Consider the following 22,489-nt stretch of genomic DNA (forward strand, 5'->3'; position numbering starts at 1 on the left):
TTGAGTGTGTGTTGAGCATGTATAGACTGTTTTCCATGCTTATTTTTCCATAATATAACATGATTTTAAATTGGTTTTGGTACTCCATGCATGCTTAGCATAGTTGCCATGTAATGCCTTGTGATTCCTTAACATGTCTTAGGTCGTGTGCCTTTGTTTCTAGCATGTTTTAGGCTTACATTTGTGAAGATTTTGTGCTTATCTTGACATGTTTTAGGTCTGTCCATAAGTGTTTGGGTTGATTTTGGCATGCATCATATAGCCTCTTTGCATTTTGGCTTGTTGGCCTTAAGTATGTGCATGTATAGCATGACATCTTTACATTGATTTGGTGATTTGGGGTCACCCTACATGTTATTTCAGTCCCATTTTCATGCCTATATGTTTACCTTGGATGCATCTTTAATGCCTCATAAGCTTGTGTAGCAATGCTCCTTGTTTTGGCACTTGTGCATGCCTTTGTTTTTGAGTCATTTGGATGCCATCTAAGTGATCCTTAGGCCTTGTATTAATGTGCTAAAACTCTGTTTTTGGTCAATAAGTTCATGCCATGTTTGGTCTTGCTAAGTGTAGTTCAATACTCCATTGGTTTGCTTTGAGCACTTAGGCCATTAGTTGCATGTTTGGCTTGATTTATTGCTTGGTTTGGCACCATGTTTTAGCATGATTTTAGAGCTCATGTTGCATGCTAATTGTCCATGAAATCTCTTTTCGAGTGTGCTTGAATGTTGCTTGCTTAATGCTTAAGGTTTGGACCATAACATGTGTATGTGTGCATGTGTGTTTAGCCTCCATTTTTGGGCATTTTGGCTACTGTTTTGGGCCTTATTAGAGCTGCCCAAGTCTTGTATAAGTCCATCTTTACATCCATTTACATGGTCCCATGTTTGCTTGTATGCTTGCATAAGCTTGTTGCCATGTCATGTTACATCCTTAGCTTGCATGCTTAGGTTGCATTGCATCTTGCATGCATGCCTTGTTCCTTGACTTGATGATAGGAATTGGGCCTTAGTTTGTTTGATTTGGTTTGCATGCATTTGAAATCAAAGTTGCATAGTTGGTTCTTTGGGCCATCATGCATGGAAATGCGTGATTGGTGGTCCGAGAATCGAGACACATGCCCCTTTGAGTCATTACCATGATAAGGGACATGGTTAGTGCATATATGCCTTGAATTATGTTGCCATGCTTTGCCTTGCCCTCTGTTGCTGTCATTTGCAAATTCTACAGGAGCACTCTGCCGACCGGCAGTGTAAAGTGACCGGCAATAATTTCTATGCCGACAGCTTTGTTTTGTGCCGGTGGCCATACCACACTGCCGGTGGCAATTCCATGCAGCCGGTGATGTCTCCCAGCATCCAAGGAAGCAGTCCTGAGGTTTTGGCAACCTCCAGAAGAGTAAAGGAAGGAAAACAGAGGCAGATCATGCATGGCGGCGCATTTCCCGAGGCGATTTACTGTTTTCTTAGTTTAATTAAATTTGCTTAGTTGATTAGGCAATTTGTAATATTTAATTAGCTTGCGTAGTTAATTAATTTGTAATATTTATTTGGTCCCTCCGAGTGAGGGCAAATCTGTAATAAGTGTGTATGGGTGGTGTGTATGTCTTCCAATCCCCACTTCTTTCTTCCCTTTTATTTACCTGCTTTGATGATAGATTAGGGCATCTTTAAAATTAGCATACCTTATGCTATGCATGCGTGCATCCATACATTTGTATTACATACATTAGGCTCGGTACATCACGCTAACTGCATCTGTACTTCAATTCACAAATTGAATATGTAGTAGTTGATCGCATTTCACATGCCATGTTTAGGGTTAGCCGAGCCTGCCTAGATTGCATTTTTGCATGTGATGCATTAGCCATTTTTAACATGAACTAGGACATGCATGTTTGCTAACTAGTTTATTGTTTTGGCACGGAGTACGATGTAAGTATTTATGCTTTAGCATCCCGCATGTGTGTGAGTGTTGCCATGACAGCATGTTTACCATGTGGCTAGATGCTTATGTGATAAACTGTTTTGATGCCTGTGGGTGAAGGTTGGATTGTTTGAGTTGGAAAAACTCGTTGAAATCCGCATTTTAGCCTACTTGCGAGTAGCAACTCCAAAACATTTTCCAAAACAAACGGATATGCAATGCTTATTTCCAAATTAGGCAATCTAGTCTATACTTGTTTGTTGCGCGCATAACATAGTAATTCTAGGCTAATAAATGGAATAAGAACACGTAATGTTTTCAAAATTGGATATCATGGTTAGTAGAGGCCGGTCTTCGGACCGGGCAAAAGGGGGTGCTCATAGCTGACCTTCCCCGATCGTACCCAAGCTCTCGAGCCGAGACAACTCCGGTGATGACGGACATGTGGCCTTCGGCACCGAGTCAGGGTTTCCTAAATTTCCCCATTTTAAAAATATTTAGGTGGCAACTCTGTATCTGGCAAAGCAGTCCATGTTTGGCACTACTTTTTCAAAAATCTGTTTCTCAAAACGATTTGCCAGATTTAGACAAGTTTTCCCAATCTATTCGCTAACTTTGAAAATTACAAAACCCACTCCATGCTGTTTGAAAAATTCCAAAATCCTCCAGATATCAACTAATAAATCCTAAGTTTCAAACCCAATTGGTTTTACTTGATTTTCTTATCAATATAATTATTTACAATTAATTATGCCCAAACAACTTGTTTTCTGCAGCACTTTAAATAAATTGATGGTTCTCTTAGTATACATGAGCAATCAATGCAAGGCCAAAAATGTACGAAACCAGACTCATAACCGGTTCTAATGATGCTGATTTGATAATTTTTTGATTTATACCCAAAGAGAACAACACTCCCGAACTTACTGTTTAAAATCAATTTTTTGGACAAATTTGAACGCATCAGTTTATATGGATTTTGACTCCCAAAAATTATGAGAAATTTCAGATATGCAATTCAACATGTAATTAATCTATTGTAAAAATTTCAATTCAAAATTCATTCGTTTGATATGGTTTCTTGATTTTTAAAGTTTGTGGTTCTATACAGAATTTCATACTCATAGATTGTACCCTCAACTATATGTACCCATTTAATTCCTCAAACTACATAAAAGAAACATGATATTCACAAATATTGGTGGCCAAGTACTCCTACCTAACCCACGTTTCACTCACAAGATCCACCATTACAAGCAAAAACACCCATTGAATATAACACATGCCATATACTTGTTCTTCATACATCCACTATACCCATTACACTATTTCACCACAACTATTAATCTGATAGATATTCAAGCCACCTAATCAGTTAAGCTTTCATTCCTTCTTCTTCCAATGAATGCACAGAAACATATATACAAAATAACTATATTCACAGACTATTGGTTTCTACCTTGGAGATGGAGTTATTCAAGCACCAAACTAGTTCTTCAATTTTCACCAAAGGCTACTCGTATCTCCTCTTCACGGCTACTAGTTGAATAATATGAGAGTTTAGGGTTTTTGTTCGGAAAACTAGTGTTGCTTTATATATATCTAAACTTAAAACATTCTAAATTAATATCCTGTTTTTCTTTTATTATATTTCCTCTCATCATTAATTTAAATAAAATACAACTATTATTAGATCAAAATATACTTACTAACTTGCCTCTTTTTTTTCTTTTTCTTTTTTAAATATTAAATCTTACCTCTAAATTAGAGATTTACACCATAAATTTTTTAGGTTTAAAATTAATTAAATGACCCTCCAACAATATTTAATTTGTACTTTAGGATTCACCAACAAAATATTTGAGATTGTAAAATTATTATTATTTAATTATTTACTTAATTTGTATATTCAGGTTCTCACACATTCTAACTTGCTTCTTTTTCTTTTTTCCTCTAAGTTCTTCAGTCCTAATCCATTTTCATCCTAACTTTTTCATGATTCAAGATGTTAAGGAGGTCTACTACAAGTGTTGGGATAGAAATCTCACCTTAGAACACTTTTAGAATGAGTTCTTGGTTGATTCTCTTGAGCTCTCCCTTTTCTCCTTCCTTTCTTTCTTTTCTCTCCTTCTCTCTCATTGTTTCTCTCAACTTCCAGTAGATTTCTCTTTTTGTTTGATTTGCATACTCAACATTTTATTTGGTGTGGCTTGGGCAAAGGTGCAACATTATTAGCTAACTCGTTTTCCTTGCTTAGGCTTAGTTAATCAAGTTCAAAGCTAAATAACCCAATCTTATCCTAATCGTATTTAATCTAATTAATTCTTTCCTGAGCATACTTAATTATTACTAATCCTAATTAGCAAAATAGCAAATAGCATGAAATGGTCAAGGTCATTAGACTAAGATCTTTAAGCTCCTTATTTAAGGCATAGGCTCATCCTAAGGTTTTTAAATCAAGTTTCAAACTATTCCCACTCCCTACTCCTTCTCAATACTATCAAGTCTAATATCAAACAAGTATAGAATACATGACTTAAATGCATAGACAATAAAGTATGAATGATGCATGAATGGGTTTGGTTGTCACAAAGAGAGTCCCAAATCTGCTTTGAGGTTTGACAAAACTCAATGGTAGTGGCAATATGGGGTTCCAAACTATGCCAAAGCCATCCCATCACAACTGAATCCTCACTTAACCAATCATCATTAGCCTTGTTCTCAGCAGAAGGAGGAAGATCCGAGAGAAATTTCTGTTTCTTTTTGCCACGGAGAAATACTTTCATGTGTGCAACCAAATAATTGAGACCATTCAGTTTCTTTGTAGTAATTGATTTAGGCAAATCATCATCCTTTAAGGACTATGGGAGGTTTTTCTTCAACCATAAGAACAAACAATAAGAACTTAAAGCAAAAACAGCAACAGCCACCAATGGCAAACTTCAAGCAAAGCCTCAAAGGATCAAAAAACCTCAAAACAACTTCAAGCAAGGACTTATGAGGTTCATTTGGCACCCATAGAAGCAAACACAAGCAAAAAAAAAAAAAAACAAATGGGTTAACCACCCACAACAAAGCCGAAGTTGCGATGAACAAAAAACACACCTTGGAGCCACAAATTATCAAACAAATCTCAAAGAAAGCCTTAAATAGCCCAGTTGGCCCCCCATAAAGTAGATTACAATGAAGAAAAATCACAAGTAAAGCTTCCAGAAGCATATCGCAAAATATCAAATATATATTTCGAAAATACTTCAAAAAACAAAAACAACCATCAAACAGCCTCAAAAAATTTCAGAAAAATCACCAAAATTACCAAGAGGGTGAGACGAATCAGGCCATGTGTTCGCCTGTTCCTGACGTCCATGCAGATGCTGACATCATCGTACAGAAAATGATGCCAGCACATCTAGGTCATTGTGTGAAAATTTTCAGACTTTAACAAGACATGTTATTTTAAGATCGAAGTGCTCTAATACCAAGTTAAAGTGTAAAGTTGAAAGGAATAAGGATTAAGGTTCTCGAGGAAAGAAAGAAGAGAAGAGGAAAGCAGATAATGTAGAGAACAGGTTATTAGGTCACAATTAAAAACCCTCACCCAGTACATATTTATATTAAGACATTAATATTGCAATGACATTAATAACCTCAATATAATATAAAATAACAAAACAAATCTAACGAGAAGGAAAATGAACAAGCAGACATGAGTCAACAAAAATCAGCTGCTAGTTAAAACTAAAATTAATAGTTCAGAAGTGCCATAGGAAATGTAAGAGAGTGAGAGAGAGAGAGAGAGTGGATACTTGATTACATTAAACCTTCCTCAAAACAAATGCATGTATGTTCACCATACAAGTATGCATGGCCCATTACAACCAACTTTTGTCACTAAGCTAAAACATTCAAAGACACATTAAGTCAAACACAATAAAACCTTGCTCTGCATGTCACAGAGGTTCACAATTCAGGCATGCATGACCAGTGCAGCACTTCCACTAAAAAATAATAATTCCACTAAAAGAATAAGAAAGAAAAATAAATCAGAGGGCATCACCAATAGGAAAAAAAAATATTTCTTTTCATTAAACTCCTATTATATATATATTAAAAAAGCATATCAATATACACACACACACACATAGAGAGAGAGAGAGAGAGAGAGAGAGAGATTACTTTTCGAAAGTCCATACCTGAAGTCTCGCAGACAGATGAACCTCAGGAGATCCCACAGCTATCCCTTGTTTTATAATGTCATAGTTCTGGCTTCCAATGACAGATGGTCGATGAAATGATTGCACAGCAGATAGACGAGATAATAATACACTCTCGGTGAAGAATGACTTCCCTTCCATTTGATGAGAAACCTAAAGGAAAAATTTGAAGAAGAAACTTAGAGTTAAAGATCTCCAAAACTCCACCATCCCACCAAGTGCATCTTCTTTGATCAAAATGTCCCTTTCCAGGACTTTCAAAACACCCTCCAACAGCTCATTGTTCCAAGTCTTCACAATAAGATAATCTTTTGTTTTTTGTTGCAGAAAGAGAAAGAGGAGCAACCCCACCATACTCAATTGAGGCATTTGAAACTACCCATTTTTCATTCTTTTCTTCAAGACAAACATGAATTCCAGCATTTACAATGGCAATATCATCATCCCTTCGATGAGCCTGCTCAAATTCTTTCACAAATTTAAATGGCCTAGTCCAAGCCAAGTTAAAAAAATTAAGAGTAAAATTTCAGTACCTGCCAGATCAACCTTACGATAACCAAGGAAGAAATTTTCTGCTACAATCGTTCTAATGTTTCCCTGGCAATCAATAATTTGAAATTTTGCTCCTGCAGCCATCCAGAGAGGATTCAAGTCTGATATTGGACTGGTTGTACAGATGTTCCCACCAACAGATGCAACAATTTTTATCTGTGTACCAGCAAACCATTTTATTTGTTCAATGAAGGCTTTGCAGGATGAAGTCTCATGATCAGCTCGCTCTTTATTTGCCTTTCTAAAAACTTTCAAAAGTTCAGACAATCTTACTTCAGCACCTATCTTCAAACCATCATCCTTAACACTCAATTTATTTAGTTCAGGTACACATGCAACACAGACCAAAACTTGATACTGAATTCCTTTTAACCTCATTTCAATGCCTATCTCAGTGTTACCTATCACTAATTTTGCATCTAGGTATCTTGATTTCAAATCTAAAACGTGTTGAAGTCGTAAGGGTCGGTACCACTTAAGCCTACCAGACCCATTCAAACTTAGATACGTGAGTTTCCTCAATAACAGCTCAGAAGGAAAAATGAGCTCTTTGTTGGTATACGTCTTTCCATCGATCTCACTGTATGAGATAGGCTCATACCTTTCACCACAAGCTGTTTTTTGTTCATTGGTATCATCTTTGCAAATAGTTTCCGATCCACATGAGCATGGTTTTACAGTTGACAGGCAAACAAACTCACCCCTTGGAGTGCTACTTAGAGATGCATCAGTGTATAGCATATCATTAGCTTTTGCAAAGACTCGAAATGCATCAACAATTGGTCTGTAACCAGTGCATCGGCACAAATTTCCTGCAAGGCTTTCTTCAATCTGCTCTTCAGCAGGTGGTGTTTGACTTGACCTTAATAATGCATACATTGACATAATAAAACCAGGAGTACAAAATCCACACTTGTTGGGATATATCTCCTTATTGGAGTTTGAGACCCAATTGGTTTGTTAAAGAACTTTAATTTGGTTTGGTTTAGATATAATATATTTTTATATATTATATCTAATTTGTGGAGACCTAATTGAATTTGGTACTTCCATATTCTATCACCAAATTTGTTGTTGAAGCCTTCATCATCTATCTTCCCAGTAGAGATCAAATTGAGGCGAATGTCGGGAACATGCCACACATCTTTAAGCAACAACTTGCAGCCTAAATTTGTTTCCAAGCAAACATCACCCATGCCAATAATCTTGGACAAACCATCATTACCCATTCGAACAGAACCATAATCTCCTTTGGTGTAGGTAGTGAAGAAATCCACTCGAGAAGTCACATGAAAAGAAGCACCGGAATCAATCACCCAATTGCTCTCTTGGCCCACAAAATTGATACAATCATCTTCACAAACGACCATGAGATCATCGGTAGTAACTGCCGTTGTATCTTCTTGCTTCTTATCCGCACTTTTGTCACGCTTTTTCTCCTTGTTCTCAAGCTTTCGACATTCCCGCTTCATGTGCCCTTTCTCAAGACAATAATAGTACTCAATGTCTTTCTTTGAAAAAGACCTATCTCTTTATTTGTCACGGCTTTGATCACGACCATGAGGAGTCTTACTCCTCCCCCTTGTTTTGCTTCGGCCTCTCACAACAAATGCTTCTGAATGAGAGGAACCCGCTGATTTTCTTCTAGTTTCTTCATTCAACAGGCTACTAGTGACTTGGCCCATTGTGACAACTCCATCGGGCGCCGAATTACTAACGGTCACAACCAAGGTCTCCCAACTTTTAGGCAAATAACTAAGTAGCATCAAAGCCTGTAACTCATCATCAAAAACAATTTTCATAGAAGCAAGTTGGTTAACAATACACTTTATTCGATACAAGGAAAAATTTGTAAAGGTGTTGTCAATGCACTTGAAGATGATACTTCTACTGAATTGTGGCACAAGCGACTTGGGCACATGAGTGAAAAGGGGCTGCAAGTTTTGTTTAAGAAAGAGCTTCTACCCGGTTTGAAAGGTACACATTTTAAAACTTGTGTTCATTGTTTGGCGGGTAAACAACATAGAGTTTCTTTTCAGAAAAATGTTGCTTCTAGAAAAGAAAATATTTTGGAGTTGATTCATTCAGATGTTTGTGGTCCTTTGAAAGTTAGAACACATAGTTGTAACGCCCTCAAAATAATTACATTAAACCCATCAATATAAACATACATTTATATACAAAAGATCCACATTCTTCAATTCATCAGAGTACTTCATTACAAAAGTATTACATGTTAACAACAAAAGCAAATGCCCTATGGGCTTACAGCTTTCCAAGTTAACACTTGGTTACAAAAGAGAGTACTAACTCAATTACACATTAAGCCCTTGGCTTGAATTTACATGTAATACATCAAAAGGAAATAAGACAACAAAAGTGTGTCCGCCTCTAGCCTCCCAAGCTATGTCCTTGGAGGTGGCATGCTACCTGTACCTGAAAATGATGTTCCCATATAGGGTGAGCCACAGCCCAGCAGAGATATACTAAACCAACTATGAACAATGACTAAAAGATTAGCAATTGATAGATGGCCAACACTGATACATCCACATATATCACATCACAATTTCATAACATACGAGTCTATGTCACTTTTCATTCTCCATCTTTATTTAATATATAAGCATATTAGCTATACCAACACATCAACAGATAAGCATATTAGTTGTATCTACACTTCACTAGACAAGCATATGAGCTGTATCTACACTTCTCAAAGATAAGCCTATGAGCTGTATCTTCACTTCTCTAGACAAGCATATGAGCTGTATCTACAGAGTTCATCCCCCATCTCCTCCCAACACTATCCGGTTTAGAGGTTCATCCCCCATCTTCCCCTAAACCGCGGAGTACATCCCCCATCTCCTCCTCTACACACAATGCATATAAACACAAAGGTTTTATACACAATTAATCAATACATAAAAATTAATGTATTCTATCCACCGTCATACTCTATGACACGTTCAATCGATTAGTTTTAGTTTGCCTAATCGTCATGCATTGTCTACAACAATCAAGACTATCCTCCACTGATAGCCCAAAGCAGTTATTTCTAAACAGAAAATAAATGCACAAAATGGATATTAAATCAATATTTCAACTTGGTGAGCGATAAATGATCCAACTACACCCTCTAATCCCTTCCCTTTCCAATTTCCTCATTCTTAATTCAATCCCTCATTTCCAACAATTAATTGTCTACAAATTAGTCAATCAATGTAATTAGGGCATTTTCCATAATTAACATTTCAACCCCCACGGTTTCACTTTCATCAATGTTTCAACGTTAATATCATTCCTACATGCCAAACATGCATTTAGGTTTTATATAACTAAAAACCCCAACTTTTGTAAAATTACACAAAGGCCCAAACTCTCTCAAAATTACCCAACAACCCCCAACATATCGAAATGCTAAAATTTAAAGACAAAGCTCATAAAGAGGAGTAGGATATCCCTACCTCGAAGTTAGAGCTCGGATGGAGAAGAGACCAAAACCAAAGTGCTCCAAAAGCCAAGATTTTCGGATCAAAACGATGCCCTCGACAATCAACACAACTTTTGTGAAGACCAAAGGTGAGGAAAACACCCTAGCTAGATCAAACCCTAGACAGAAGGGAGTTTCTAGATAGAGGGGCTCTCAAAAATGGGTTTTAGAAAAAGTAGGAGAGAGAAAGGAAAGTAAAAAGTGATTTAAAATCACCCAGCGGATAACTCATATACGCATGACCCGCTCAAGCGTAGAATAGAGCGCTCGAGCGTAAAGCACAAACGTCTGGTCCTGCTCGAGCGCATAGATAACCGCTCGAGCGCCAAGAAACAAAAGCAAATCACATCCGCTTGAGCGTGAAAACCAGTCCGCTCGAGTGCAGATTTTCATCTCCCAGAACTTTACAGGAAAAGGACTACCCGCTCGAGCGCCAACAATCCCGCTCGAGCGCGACCCGCTCGAGCGCAAGAAACCCGCTCGAGCGTAGAAAACACACCTGCAGAAGTTTTGCAGGGCCACGAAATACTGGAAGTATGCAATATCCGCTCGAGCGCAACAAGACCCGCTCGAGCAGAACGACCAAAAACCTGGCAACAAGATTTCAGACCAAGGTTCTACCCACCTGTTCGAAACAAGCCCAACACATCCTATAACTCAAACAAAAGGAATTAAAGGACGACAACAAGATGGATACAACTACCAACTTCATGGAACCGAGTCCGGAATACAACAGAACAGTAAAGGGACAACCGGGATCGCTATATAGGGTGCACTTTATTTTGTTACTTTCATTGATGATTATTCAAGGAAAGTTTGCGTTTTTCTAAAACCACTTCGGACCATTGTGTGTTTGTGAAAAATTTCTTGGATGGTAAATTTATTATTCTTTTGGTTTATGTTAATGACATGTTAATTGGGTCAAGATTCTACCATGATTAACAAGTTGAAGTTAGAGTTGAGTAAATCTTTTGCTATGAAAGATTTGGGACCAGCAAAGCAAATTCTTGGTATGAAAATTGTTCGTGATTGCAAAGAGTGGCTGATTTGGTTGTCTAAAAAAAGCTACGTTGAGAAAGTTTTTGAGAGGTTTGACATGAATAAAGCAAAGCCGGTTGGTTGTCCACTTGCAGATCGCTTCAAGCTTAGTTCGAATCAATGTCTTACACGTGAGAAAGACAAGGAAGAGATGTTGAAAGTTCCTTATACTTCAACAGTTGGTTCTTTGATGTACGCCATGGTTTGTACAAGGCCGGATATTGCTCACACCGTTGGTGTGGTGAGTCGGTTTCTCTCTAATCCGGATAAAGAACATTGGGCAGCGGTAAAATGGATTCTAAGGTATCTTCGAGGGACTTCGAAGGTGTGTTTGTGTTTTGGGGATGGTAAGCCGATGCTTAATGGGTTCATAGATTTTGACATGGCCGGTGATGTTGATTTTAGGAAATCTACTTCGGGGTATTTGATGACATTTGCAGGGGGAGCTGTGGCATGGCAATCTAAATTACAAAAATGTTGTTGCTCTCTCAACTACCGAACCTGAATTAGAGTTATGGTTGAAGAAATTTTTACAAGAGTTGGGTTTGAAGCAAGAAAAGTATGTGCTTTATTGTGATAGTCAAAGTGCTATTCACTTGAGTAAAAATTCTACTTTTCATTCGAGATCAAAGCACATTGATGTGAGATGCCATTGGATTCGTGATGTGTTAGATTCGAAGTTGTTGCAACTCGAAAAAGTTTACATAGATGATAATATTTCAGATATGTTGACAAAGACTTTGTCGAGAAACAAACAATTGAAGTGTCGAACTTTGGCGGGTATGGTTGATGTCTCCACCTAAGTCGATAGGGGGAGAATTGTTGGGATATATCTCCTTATTGGAGTTTGAGACCCAATTGGTTTGTTAAAGAACTTTAATTTGGTTTGGTTTAGGTATAATATATTTTTATATATTATATTTAATTTGTGGAGACCTAATTCAATTTGGTATCAATTAGGGTTTGATTACAAAACCCAATACTCAACAATATATATATATATATATATATATTTGGTATTGGTTTTTCCTATGAAGAAAAATAGGTGCTATACGGCTAATACAAATTGTCTTCGGTGGGTTTTGTTATCAATCACAAGTTTGCTGTGTGATTGGATTTTTGGGTGCATATTCAAGGTGTGGTGGCAGTGTATTGCTTGGGCAAACAAGCAATAATGCTCCTTGTTCGTCTTGTTCTGATTTGGTTCGTTATTTTAGGTCTTCTACAACTCTAGTTCTGAAGATTTTTGTTCATCTATTTGGTGAGGTCTTTCCCCTTGTTTATTTGTGAGTATTTGGAATTCACCTAAGGGTGGTTTTGTGAGACCATTCGTGTCTCGTTTGTAATTGTTTGGAAACTTTTTGGTTGATAGTGGAATCGGATTTTGATCCCGTGGACGTACCTCACATTGAGGGAACCACGTAAAAATTCTTGTGTTGCTTTTGATTTAATTTTTCCGCATTAGTTTTTATTCCCATTGATTGATTTACTTGTGGGGAATCACATATTTTCCCTAACAACAACACTGTGAGCCATGAGACACTGCTAATGATTCCTGCACAACATTCAAAAAAATTCAGATATAGTTGAAAACATTATAACTAAAGAAAATATGTGACAAGCTATGATACCTGAACCTGATGCAGGCCATATTTACGGTTCCCAACTCCTTCCACTGTAATTACATGCATCCCTTCAACAGAATACAAAGGAGCCAAGCATGCATTGATAGCATAATGCCTACAAAAATAATTAAAATAATTTAGGTTGTTGGATTTGAACTCATAGAGACGAGCAACATGAAAAAAAGAAGCCAAGACAAATTGAATACTAAATTTTGCAATTTTTTTTTTTAAAGTTAATATGCAAAACACATCAATTTTATGCAAGTTTTTTTCATTATGCAATACACATCATCATATGACAGTATGGGGAACAAACTTACTAGGGTAGAATGCTAATAACCTACAACAAAAATTTAAAATTTACTGCATATTGGAAGTGGGAAGATGTTCAGAATGTGAACACAAAACCGAAGATAATCTAATGCAAAGCATGACAACAAGAGGGTATGATAACAAGAGGCCAAATTCTGATACAAATGTGAACACAAAAACCAAAGATAATCTAATGCAAAGCATGATAACAAGAGGGCATGATAACAATGTGAGAATAATATTAGTATAGTATATATTATGTGAATATTGTTTCCTATTTATGATTAGTTTAGGTTTATTCTTGTTTCCTATTTAGGATTAGGTCTAGAATTGCTATATATATATCAGATGTACACATTGTATTGATACACAATTCAAATATATAGAAAAACATTCATAAATCTTATATGGTATCAGAGCCACGTCCGAAACCCTAGGTCAAACAAAGAAAAAACAAGCACCTACAAGCGAGAAGCTACCAGATAGTGAATAAGCAAATGATCCACTGTCTCTGCATCTGCACAACACAGGCAACACTAATTCACCAAAATATGATGCCGACAGATCAGATTATCAATAGTCAATATTCTACCAAATCCGTCCACACAAAGAAAGCCACATTCGACGGAACACCAGGAACCCACATGCGACGCGAAGTGAAAGACCTCCCACCACCGCCACACAAAGTCCCATAAAATGACGAGACGAAAAAAACACCTTCCGCACAAGGAGTCCCCCAAACCAAAACATCCTCCCCCTTCCGGTCGACCCTAACCTCATACAGAAAGGCCAACAAATCCACCAACTGCCCAAACTCCCAATCTTGAGTCTATTGACGAATCAATATATCCCAAACCAACTCCTCCACCCAAATATGAAGCCACCATCACATCAGGATCCACCACCAATTGAAAGATCAAAGGAAAACGCTCCTGTAAAGTAATCTCCCCACACCACCGATCCTTCTAAAACTACACACACATTCCATTACACACTCGATACAAGATTTGATCCCAAAACCGAACCCTACCCAACCAAATTCCTTTCCACAAACCACACCCACCAGAACCCCCCACCTTCCTGGTGCACCAATCACCCTTTCCTAACCTATACTTGGATGCCACCACCCTTCGCCATAACTGATCTCGTTCATTGGAAAACCTCCACAACCACTTCCCCAACAAAGCCAAATTAAACTTACACAACCTCCTCACCCACAGCCCCCATCCTCCTTAGGACAACAAATCTGCACCCAACTAACGAGATGATACCGAGCTTCCCCACCATCACTTCCCCACAAAAAATCTTGTTGCAACTTCTCCAAACGACAAGCCACGGACACAGGAATGACATGGACTGACATAAAATAAGTCGGAATACTACTCAAAGCACTCTTCACCAAAGTCAGCCTTCCATCCGTAGACAAATATTGTCTCTTCCACCCTGCCAATCGACGTTGCACCCTCTCTAACACCCCATCCCACTATAAGTTTTCTGAAGAGAATTAACTCATATATTCAATTGTTATTATTTACGAAGAGTCGGTTTATATAGCCCTAATGTACGACTGAAAAAGGAAATACACAGATTCATTCCTATTACACCACCACAATTTTGCCTAATTTGCCTAATTCCTAATAAACACAAGTATGCCATATATACATATTTCTCACACCCCTACTCAAACTCAAGGTGTTTTAGCAAAAAATACTGAGAGTTTGCTAAGAAAAAAGTAAAACCGAGCGATAGTGTGAGTCTTGGTGAAGAAGTCAACAAGTTACAAAGCTGAGAAGATGAAAGGCAGCAAAATAGTGCCATACTGCAGATGTTGTCGCACAAAGTGACAATCAATCTCAATGTGTTTTGTTCGTTCATGGAAGATAGTGTTGTAGGCAATCTGAATAGCACTACGATTGTCACAATAGAGAGCAGTTGGAGAAGACCGAGGTACACCCAAATCAGAGAGAAGACAACGAAGCTAAACAAGTTCAGCAGTAGCATGAGCCATAGCACGGTACTCAGCTTCGGCAGTAGAGCGAGCAACAACAGTTTGTTTTTTGCTTTTCCAATAGATTAAGGAATCGCCAAGAAACATACAAAACCTAGAGGTGGACTTGCGATCATTAACATCACCAGCCTAATCAGAATCAACATAAGCCACTAAGTCTAAAGAGGAAGTAGAGGACAACAGTAAGTCCTGAAAGATGGTACCCCGAAGATAGCGAAGAATGCGAACCAGAGGAGCCCAATAGGTAGAGCGAGGAGCAAAAACAAACTGACTAACCACATGAACAGCATAAGCAAGTTCATGGCGAGTGAGAGTCAAATAAACTAAACAACCCCCAAGCTCGTGATAAAACATGGGATCATCCAGAGGGACACCATCAGTAGAGTTGAGCTTCACATTAAGCTCAATAGGTGTATCAGAAACCTTAGTATCAGTAAAATCGGCACAGTGAATAACCTCATTAGCATACTTGGCCTAAGATAGAAAATAGCCTTTTGGAGAAGAGAAAACCTCAATACCAAGAAAACACCGCAAATGACCCAGATCCTTCATTTCAAATGTGCGGAAAAGATGTTGCTTGACCTCAAAGATAACAGAAGAGTTAGAGTCAGTGATGATCATATCATCCACATAGAGGAGGAGAACAACAAAACCAGCTGAGGTATGTCTCAGAAACAAAGCAAAGTCGAAAGTAGAAAGATGAAACCCAAGCTCGGTAACAACAGTCTAAAAGCGATCATACCAAGTACGAGGAGACTACTTCAAACCATACAGAGCACGTCGAAGATGAAAACCTTCCCAGAGGAGTGGAGAAGACTAGGAGAAGGACGCATGTAGACCTCCTCAGTGAGATGACCATTAAGAAAAGCATTCTTAACATCCATCTAATAGAGAGGCCAATGGCGAACAACAACAATAGAAATCAAGGTACGGACAATAGTCATCTTGGCAACAGAGGCAAATGTCTCCTCATAATCAATACCATACTCCTTCGAGAAACCTTTGGCAACTAAGCAAGCTTTGTAGTGCTCAAGAGAACCATCAGAATGAGTCTTGACTTAGTTCTCAATGCCTTTTGAAGGCTTTGCCATAACCGGACAGTGAAACGAGGATCTCTATTCTAGGTAATGGTCACAGGTACCGCATGAAGTCGAACTGTCTCTCTAATGTACAACTTTGTCAAATAATCAACTGAGTTGTCGGTGCACAGCAAAATGATGTGCGTAGACTTAGTTAACCTATCAACAATCACTCAAATGTCATCATTACCCCGTTATGTTCTAGGAAGCCCAACTACAAAATCCATGGTAACATGCTTCTATTTCCACTCGAATATAGGTAAGGGTTGTAGCAAACCCACTGGCTTTTGGTGCTCGGCTTTCACTTGTTGACAAGTAAGGCATTTCAAAACAAATAAGGTGACATCTTATTTCATACCCCTCCACAAAAACTGATTTCTAAGATCATGATACATTTTAGTGCCTCCCAGATGTACCACAAGGCGTGAGTGATGAAATTCTTGGAGTACCTCCTCTCTACAAGATTCCGGCACAAACAAACGGTCTAGATACCTCATACTAAAATATGAGTGGATGTTCAAACCCTTCTCTTCCTTCCCGTTGGAGATTTGGTCATAGATTGCCTCCACCTCAAAGTCACCCTGTTGTGTCTCTGTGACTCTAGGAATCAAGTTAGGTTAAGCAATTAAAGTAAATAAGGTAGTACCCTTGCTAGACTCGCCCAGCTACAAAGCAAACTCGCTGATATCACGTAGCATATCCCATTCTCGATTGGCCACACTTGTGACACTACTCACAGATTTTTGACTCAAGGCATCGGCCACAACATTGGTCTTCCCTAGATGATAATGCAACCAAAAGTCATAATCCTCCATAAATTCCATCCATCTTGAAAAATCTAAAATTCACCGAGATGTTTATTTGTGATTATGTATCAATATTAACCAGCAAATAACAATCCCAATCAAACAATCAAAGATGAATCGACACAACGATTTAATGTGGAAAAAACATAATTAGAGCGCCTCCAATTGTGATAAAACAAAATCACAGGACAAAACCACAAAACAATCCACTAAGAAGACAAAAAAGAATTACACAAGTGTACTCTCAATTACCTAGCGAATCCACGCCCAAATTGAATCGACCCTAATGTGCCTCTTTCACCACTGTCTTCATCTCAAAATTGTCTTGCCCAACATTGAATCCACAACGATGATGTCGAATCCACAATGATGAGCCACTCCGGAATCCACCAAAGCTTCAGGCCCAAATTCCACAGAATCCACCGAAGAACAACTCCCTCTTTTTTGAATAAAACAAAATAAACAAACCCTTTGATATGATCCACTCAATTCATGATATAAACTCTCACATATATCAAAGGAAACAAGCAAAGAGGCTTCAGATGAAAACCCTAATACCCAAGAAGAAGATTTGGAAGCCATACCCTAGAAATTGATTTAATCGCAACTTTATAGCAGGCCGAATCGTGATCTCTGCTCGAGCGCAAGAATGGCCACTCAAGCAATGTGACTTAAATGCTTGTTTCTGAACAAGTGCCTTCACTAGAGCGATGGAAAGTTAGCTCAAGCGTAAAATCTCAAGTCCCGATACTTTTCCAAGCGAGTGAAACTTTTGAGTGGATTGCATCTTCGCTCGAGTGCAAAATCGACCGCTCAAGCAGTCAAACAACTTTGACTGATTGAGCAGCTCAATTTCCGACATAGTCAACGAAGTGGCAAACATGTTAGGATTAAGATCACAAACTCCTCTGCATAGGCACAATTCGGGTTGGATTCCTATCTAAATACTCATAACCTCACTAAAATAAAAGATCGAATAAAATTACAATTGAAATGAGTTTTGTCAAACGGGATTGCTAATTACAAAAATCTAATACATCTCCGTTGGCGTAAATTCAAATCTTTTTGGGAAAACAAGTATTTTAGACTCTTATGATCAGAAAAAACATCAAACTTCTTACCAGACAAATAATGCCTCCAAATCTTAAAAGCAAATATTACCACCGCTAACTCTAAATCATGGGTGGGGTAATTCTTTTCCTGAGTTTTCAATTGTCGTGAACCATAGGCCACAACCTTCCCTTCTTGCATCAATACACAACCAAGACCATTTCGGGTTGCATCACAATAAACGGTATAACCCAAGCCTCTTTCTGGAATTATCAAAACCAGTGTAGTGGTCAACCTAGTCTTAAGTTCTTTGAATGTCTTCTCACAAGTCTCGTTCCTGTAGACACCACATTTTTGACCGTCCTCAAGACTTGGACGTCACCGTTTGAACACTCGGTGATCATCCTTGTTTGTGTTCGTCTTGAGTTCCCGGAGGTCTCGGCTACGCGCCTTGCCTCAGGATCTCTCGACTCAATTGTTTTGTGTTTGGTTTTGCACCAAACACTTGTGTTTTTGCTTTGGAGGGCAAGGAATGGCTTGTTGGCCATCCCTACACTCCACCGGCCATGGCTTGAGGCCACCGGCTGTGTTTTGTTGCCATCAGCCAAATGTTTGGCCGACCGGCACTTTAGATGGTCGACCGGCCATCTATTTTGGTCAAATTGAATTTTTGACAGGCCGACCACTGTTCATCTGCTTTTGCAGATATTTTTGTGACAGTTGTGATAGCTGGCACCCACCTTTGCTCCCCTCCATACACGTGTATGGAGGGATTTCAACCTTGTTAGCTTGCCTTGGAAGCTTTACAAGGTTAAATCTTCTATAAGAGGAGGCCTCCTCTCCCTCTTTCAGGTTAGACAACATTTTTCTAGAGCTTTGAGTTCTAGGGTTAGGGTTTGCATATCCTCCATCTCTATATCTCTCTCTCTTGTGTATTAGTGTGTGTTTTGTCTTACTTTTGCACAAAACACCTAGTCTTGCACCTTTTCTTGGTTGCTGAGGGGCCAGAGGTCTGTTCTTTGTGTTCTTGGGTGGTTTTGAGCTCAAAGAAGCAGTTGGTCCACCATTTGTGAAGAGGGTCTTCAAGGGTAACATTCTTGCTTTTTTTACCCCATTTTTGCATAGCTCTTTAGACTACCTTGCAACTATTTTTAGACTTGGTGTATAACATATAAAAGTGTTGTTTTTGTCTACTCTAAATAGTTGTTTAAGAGTGTTTTGAACTTTGAGGTTGTTTGACCCCTCTTAAGCCTTGTTAGGCTCCATTTTTGTGCATTTTTGGTGAGCTCCAGGACCATTGTGTTTGGGCCTCCTCACCACTGAAATCTTGAGGGATTTCAGTGGTGAGGATGATGCCTTGAGGTCCTAAGAAGAAGAGGGCCACCCCCTCTCCTTGTTGTCCTTGAAAAGGGCCATTTTAGCCTCTTGTGTGAGCATCTAATTTAGGTTCATGTTGGCCATGTCCTAACTGATTTTTGTGCTTATTATGTCATAATATAGCTCTGTTTTTACTTGGTTTGGACACATCTTGGATGCCTTGCATACATGTCTTGTAATGCCATGTTTTGGCCTTAACATGCTTTAGGTGTTGACCCTTGTTCTAGCATGATTTTGGCCAAGCTTTGTGGAGCTTTTGTATATGTTTCAGTGTGCTTTAGCTCTATTTTCAGTTGCTTTGGTCATGCTTAACATATTTTGCATAGTTTCTTTGCATTTTGGCTTGTTAGCCTTAGGTATGTGAGTATGTGGCATGCTTTACTTGCCTTATTCCAGTGGTTTGGCACCACTTCGAGCATCATTTCAGTCCTCATAGCATGCTTGTATGCTCGCATTTGATGCCCCTTTAATGCTTTATAAGGTTGTTGTCTTATGCCCCTTGCTTAGGCCCTTGTGTACACTTGCATGTTTAGGCCACTTAGATGCCATCTAGGTGCACCCTTAGCATTGTTTAGGTCTGCCTTGGAACTGTTTTAAGCCCTCTTAGCCTTGTGAAGCTTGGCTGACTTAGCCATGGTTTAAGCCTCCTTGGCTTGCCTTAAGTGCTTGGACCATTATTGCATGCTTTGCTTGTTTTGATTATTTGGTTTGGCACCTCTCTTTCATGATTTTCAGAGCTTACATTGCATGCTAATTGTCCATGATCATCTCTTTTAAGTGTGCTTAAAAGTTGCCTTTTGATGCTTAGGAAGTGGATCATGTATGCATGCATTCTTGTATGTGCATTTGGCCCCATCTCCATAGTTTATGGCCACTGTTTTAGGCTTGTTTGAGGGCTGCCTAAATTTTGTTTGAGGGCTGCCTAAATTAGTTTAAGTCCATCCTTTATGTGTTATAGCATACTTGCCTCGTGCATTGTTGCATACTTGGCCTATTACATGTTGTTGCTTGCTTGAAATCATGATGCATTTAGCATGTATTTCATTGGTCAAGTTGCTTTGCGTTGTTCCTATGCTTAGTCCACTTTACATGTTGTTGCATGCTTGCCACTAGCATAGTTGTCACATGTCTTGCATGCTCATTTTGCATACTTAGCCTCCACGTCTAGGTTGCATTCCATTTGCATGCATGCTTCACCTCTTGAGTTGAGTATGATAGAGGTTGAGCCCCTTTGTTTGATTATGTGCATTGCATTCCATATCAAAATGCATACTTGGTTTCTCGGGCCATCACGCATTGAAATGCGCGATTGATGGTCCGAGAATCGAAACCCATCCTCCTTTGAGTCATGAGTATGATAAGGAGTGTGGTTGGTGCATACATTGCTTGAAATGCATTGCCATGCTATGTTTTGCCCTCAGCTACTGTCAAAAACAGATTCTGCAGGAAGCTTTGGCTGGCCGGCCATCTCCAGTGTCGACCGGCCATTCATCAATGGCCGATAGCTTGAACAAGTGGCCGGTGATCATTCCCTTTGGCCGGTGACCAATTACATTAGCCGGTGGTGTTCCACAGCACTCAGAGAAGCAACCCTGGCACTTTTACAGTTTTCAGAGGAGGATAACAGTCAAAGCAGAAGCAACTTGTGCATGGTAGTGGCTTTCCAAGCGGAGCCGAACACGCATTGCATTGGGCCCTCTTCCCGAGACTGTTTACAGTTTTATTAGATTAATTAATTTGATAACTAGTTTAATTGGTCTGTAATATTCAATTAGCTTGTAGGTTAGTTAATTATATTATTCTTCCGGTCCCTCCGAGCGAGGGCGAATTTGTAATAAGTGTGGGTGCGTGTGTGCATGTCTTCCAACCCCCACTTCTTTCTCCCTTTTACTTACCTGCTTTTGATGGTTAGTATTAGGTCATATTTAAGTTAGCATACCTTATGCTATGCATGCGTGCATCCATACATTTGTCTTGCATGCACCGAGCTCGGCGTATCAAGCTAACTGCATTGTATTTCAATTTCAAGTTGAATACGTGTTAGTTGTAGCATCATCATATACATCCATAGATTAGCCGAGCCTATTGTAGCTGCATCTTGCATGTGTTGCATTAGCCATCTTAACATGCACTAGGATCACGCATATGATTACTAACTAGTTCACTGTGTTGGTCCATATAACCAAGGGCCAACACTTGTATTAGGGGTTAGAGAAATTGCCTTCAAGCATATACATTCAAACCTCCCTCTATCTCTCTCATTTCCTCAAAAACATCCAAGTTCTATACTTCATTCCTTTACCACCACCAAGCACCACCACCACCACTCCATTTCCAGCAACAAGGAGGGCTTCTCAAAGGCTAAAGGTGCTGCAACTTGGTCCAAGAAGCAACCAAAGATTGGTCTACAAGGGTGAGTTGCTATTTCACCCTTTTTGGGCTTATTTTTGCAACTTTTCTTAACCATATATGATTTTTGCTTTGAGCTCCGGCCATAACTTAAAGTGGCCTTTTTTTGAGCTCATTTTCACTTTTTCTTAAGGGCTCAACCCTGTTTGAGCCCCCCATATTGCACTTGCTTCAATACCCTTCTTAAATACCGTTTTCTTGCATGATTTTTTTAGCTTGTGTGTGATCTGTTTTGGAGCATGATGTAAACTGTAAATAGGCTTATTTTTAGCCCCTATTCAACATTGAAGAAGGGATCAACACTATTTGGGACCTCCATGCTATACTTGCCTTTATACTCCCTTTTTGGTCCCATTTTTGCATGCTTTGGCAGCCTATTGTGCTTTGGTTTTTGGCCATTTTACAGCACTGAAAATAGTCTCATTTTGGTCCATTATTCATGTTTCATTTAGGGCCTTTCATGGTTTGGGACCTCCATATGCCACTTCATGTTATATCTCTCTTTTGGTCCCCATTCTTGCATGTTTTGTTAGCCTATCATGCTTTTGTTTTTGGCCATTTTACAGTTCTGAAAATAGTCTTATTTTGGCCCATTCTTCA

General features: G+C 38.9%; 1 pseudogene across 1 annotated transcript in view; it reads right to left on the bottom strand.

The window, feature by feature from the left end:
• Window positions 1-12,956, bottom strand: part of LOC114256409 (xanthine dehydrogenase 1-like) — a 182,033-nt pseudogene extending 169,077 nt beyond the window's left edge. The window contains exons 1-4 of the transcript XR_014351449.1: window positions 12,855-12,956; window positions 12,750-12,778; window position 12,453; window positions 6,120-7,604 (exon numbers count right to left, since the gene is read on the bottom strand). The product of XR_014351449.1 is annotated as a xanthine dehydrogenase 1-like (transcript). The remainder of the gene's footprint in view (window positions 1-6,119; window positions 7,605-12,452; window positions 12,454-12,749; window positions 12,779-12,854) is intronic.
• Window positions 12,957-22,489: the final 9,533 nt, after the last annotated feature.

The sequence above is a fragment of the Camellia sinensis genome, chromosome 14, assembly GCF_055761805.1.
Source record: "Camellia sinensis isolate YWXY chromosome 14, ASM5576180v1, whole genome shotgun sequence".
In the NCBI taxonomy this organism is placed as follows: Eukaryota; Viridiplantae; Streptophyta; class Magnoliopsida; order Ericales; family Theaceae; genus Camellia; species Camellia sinensis.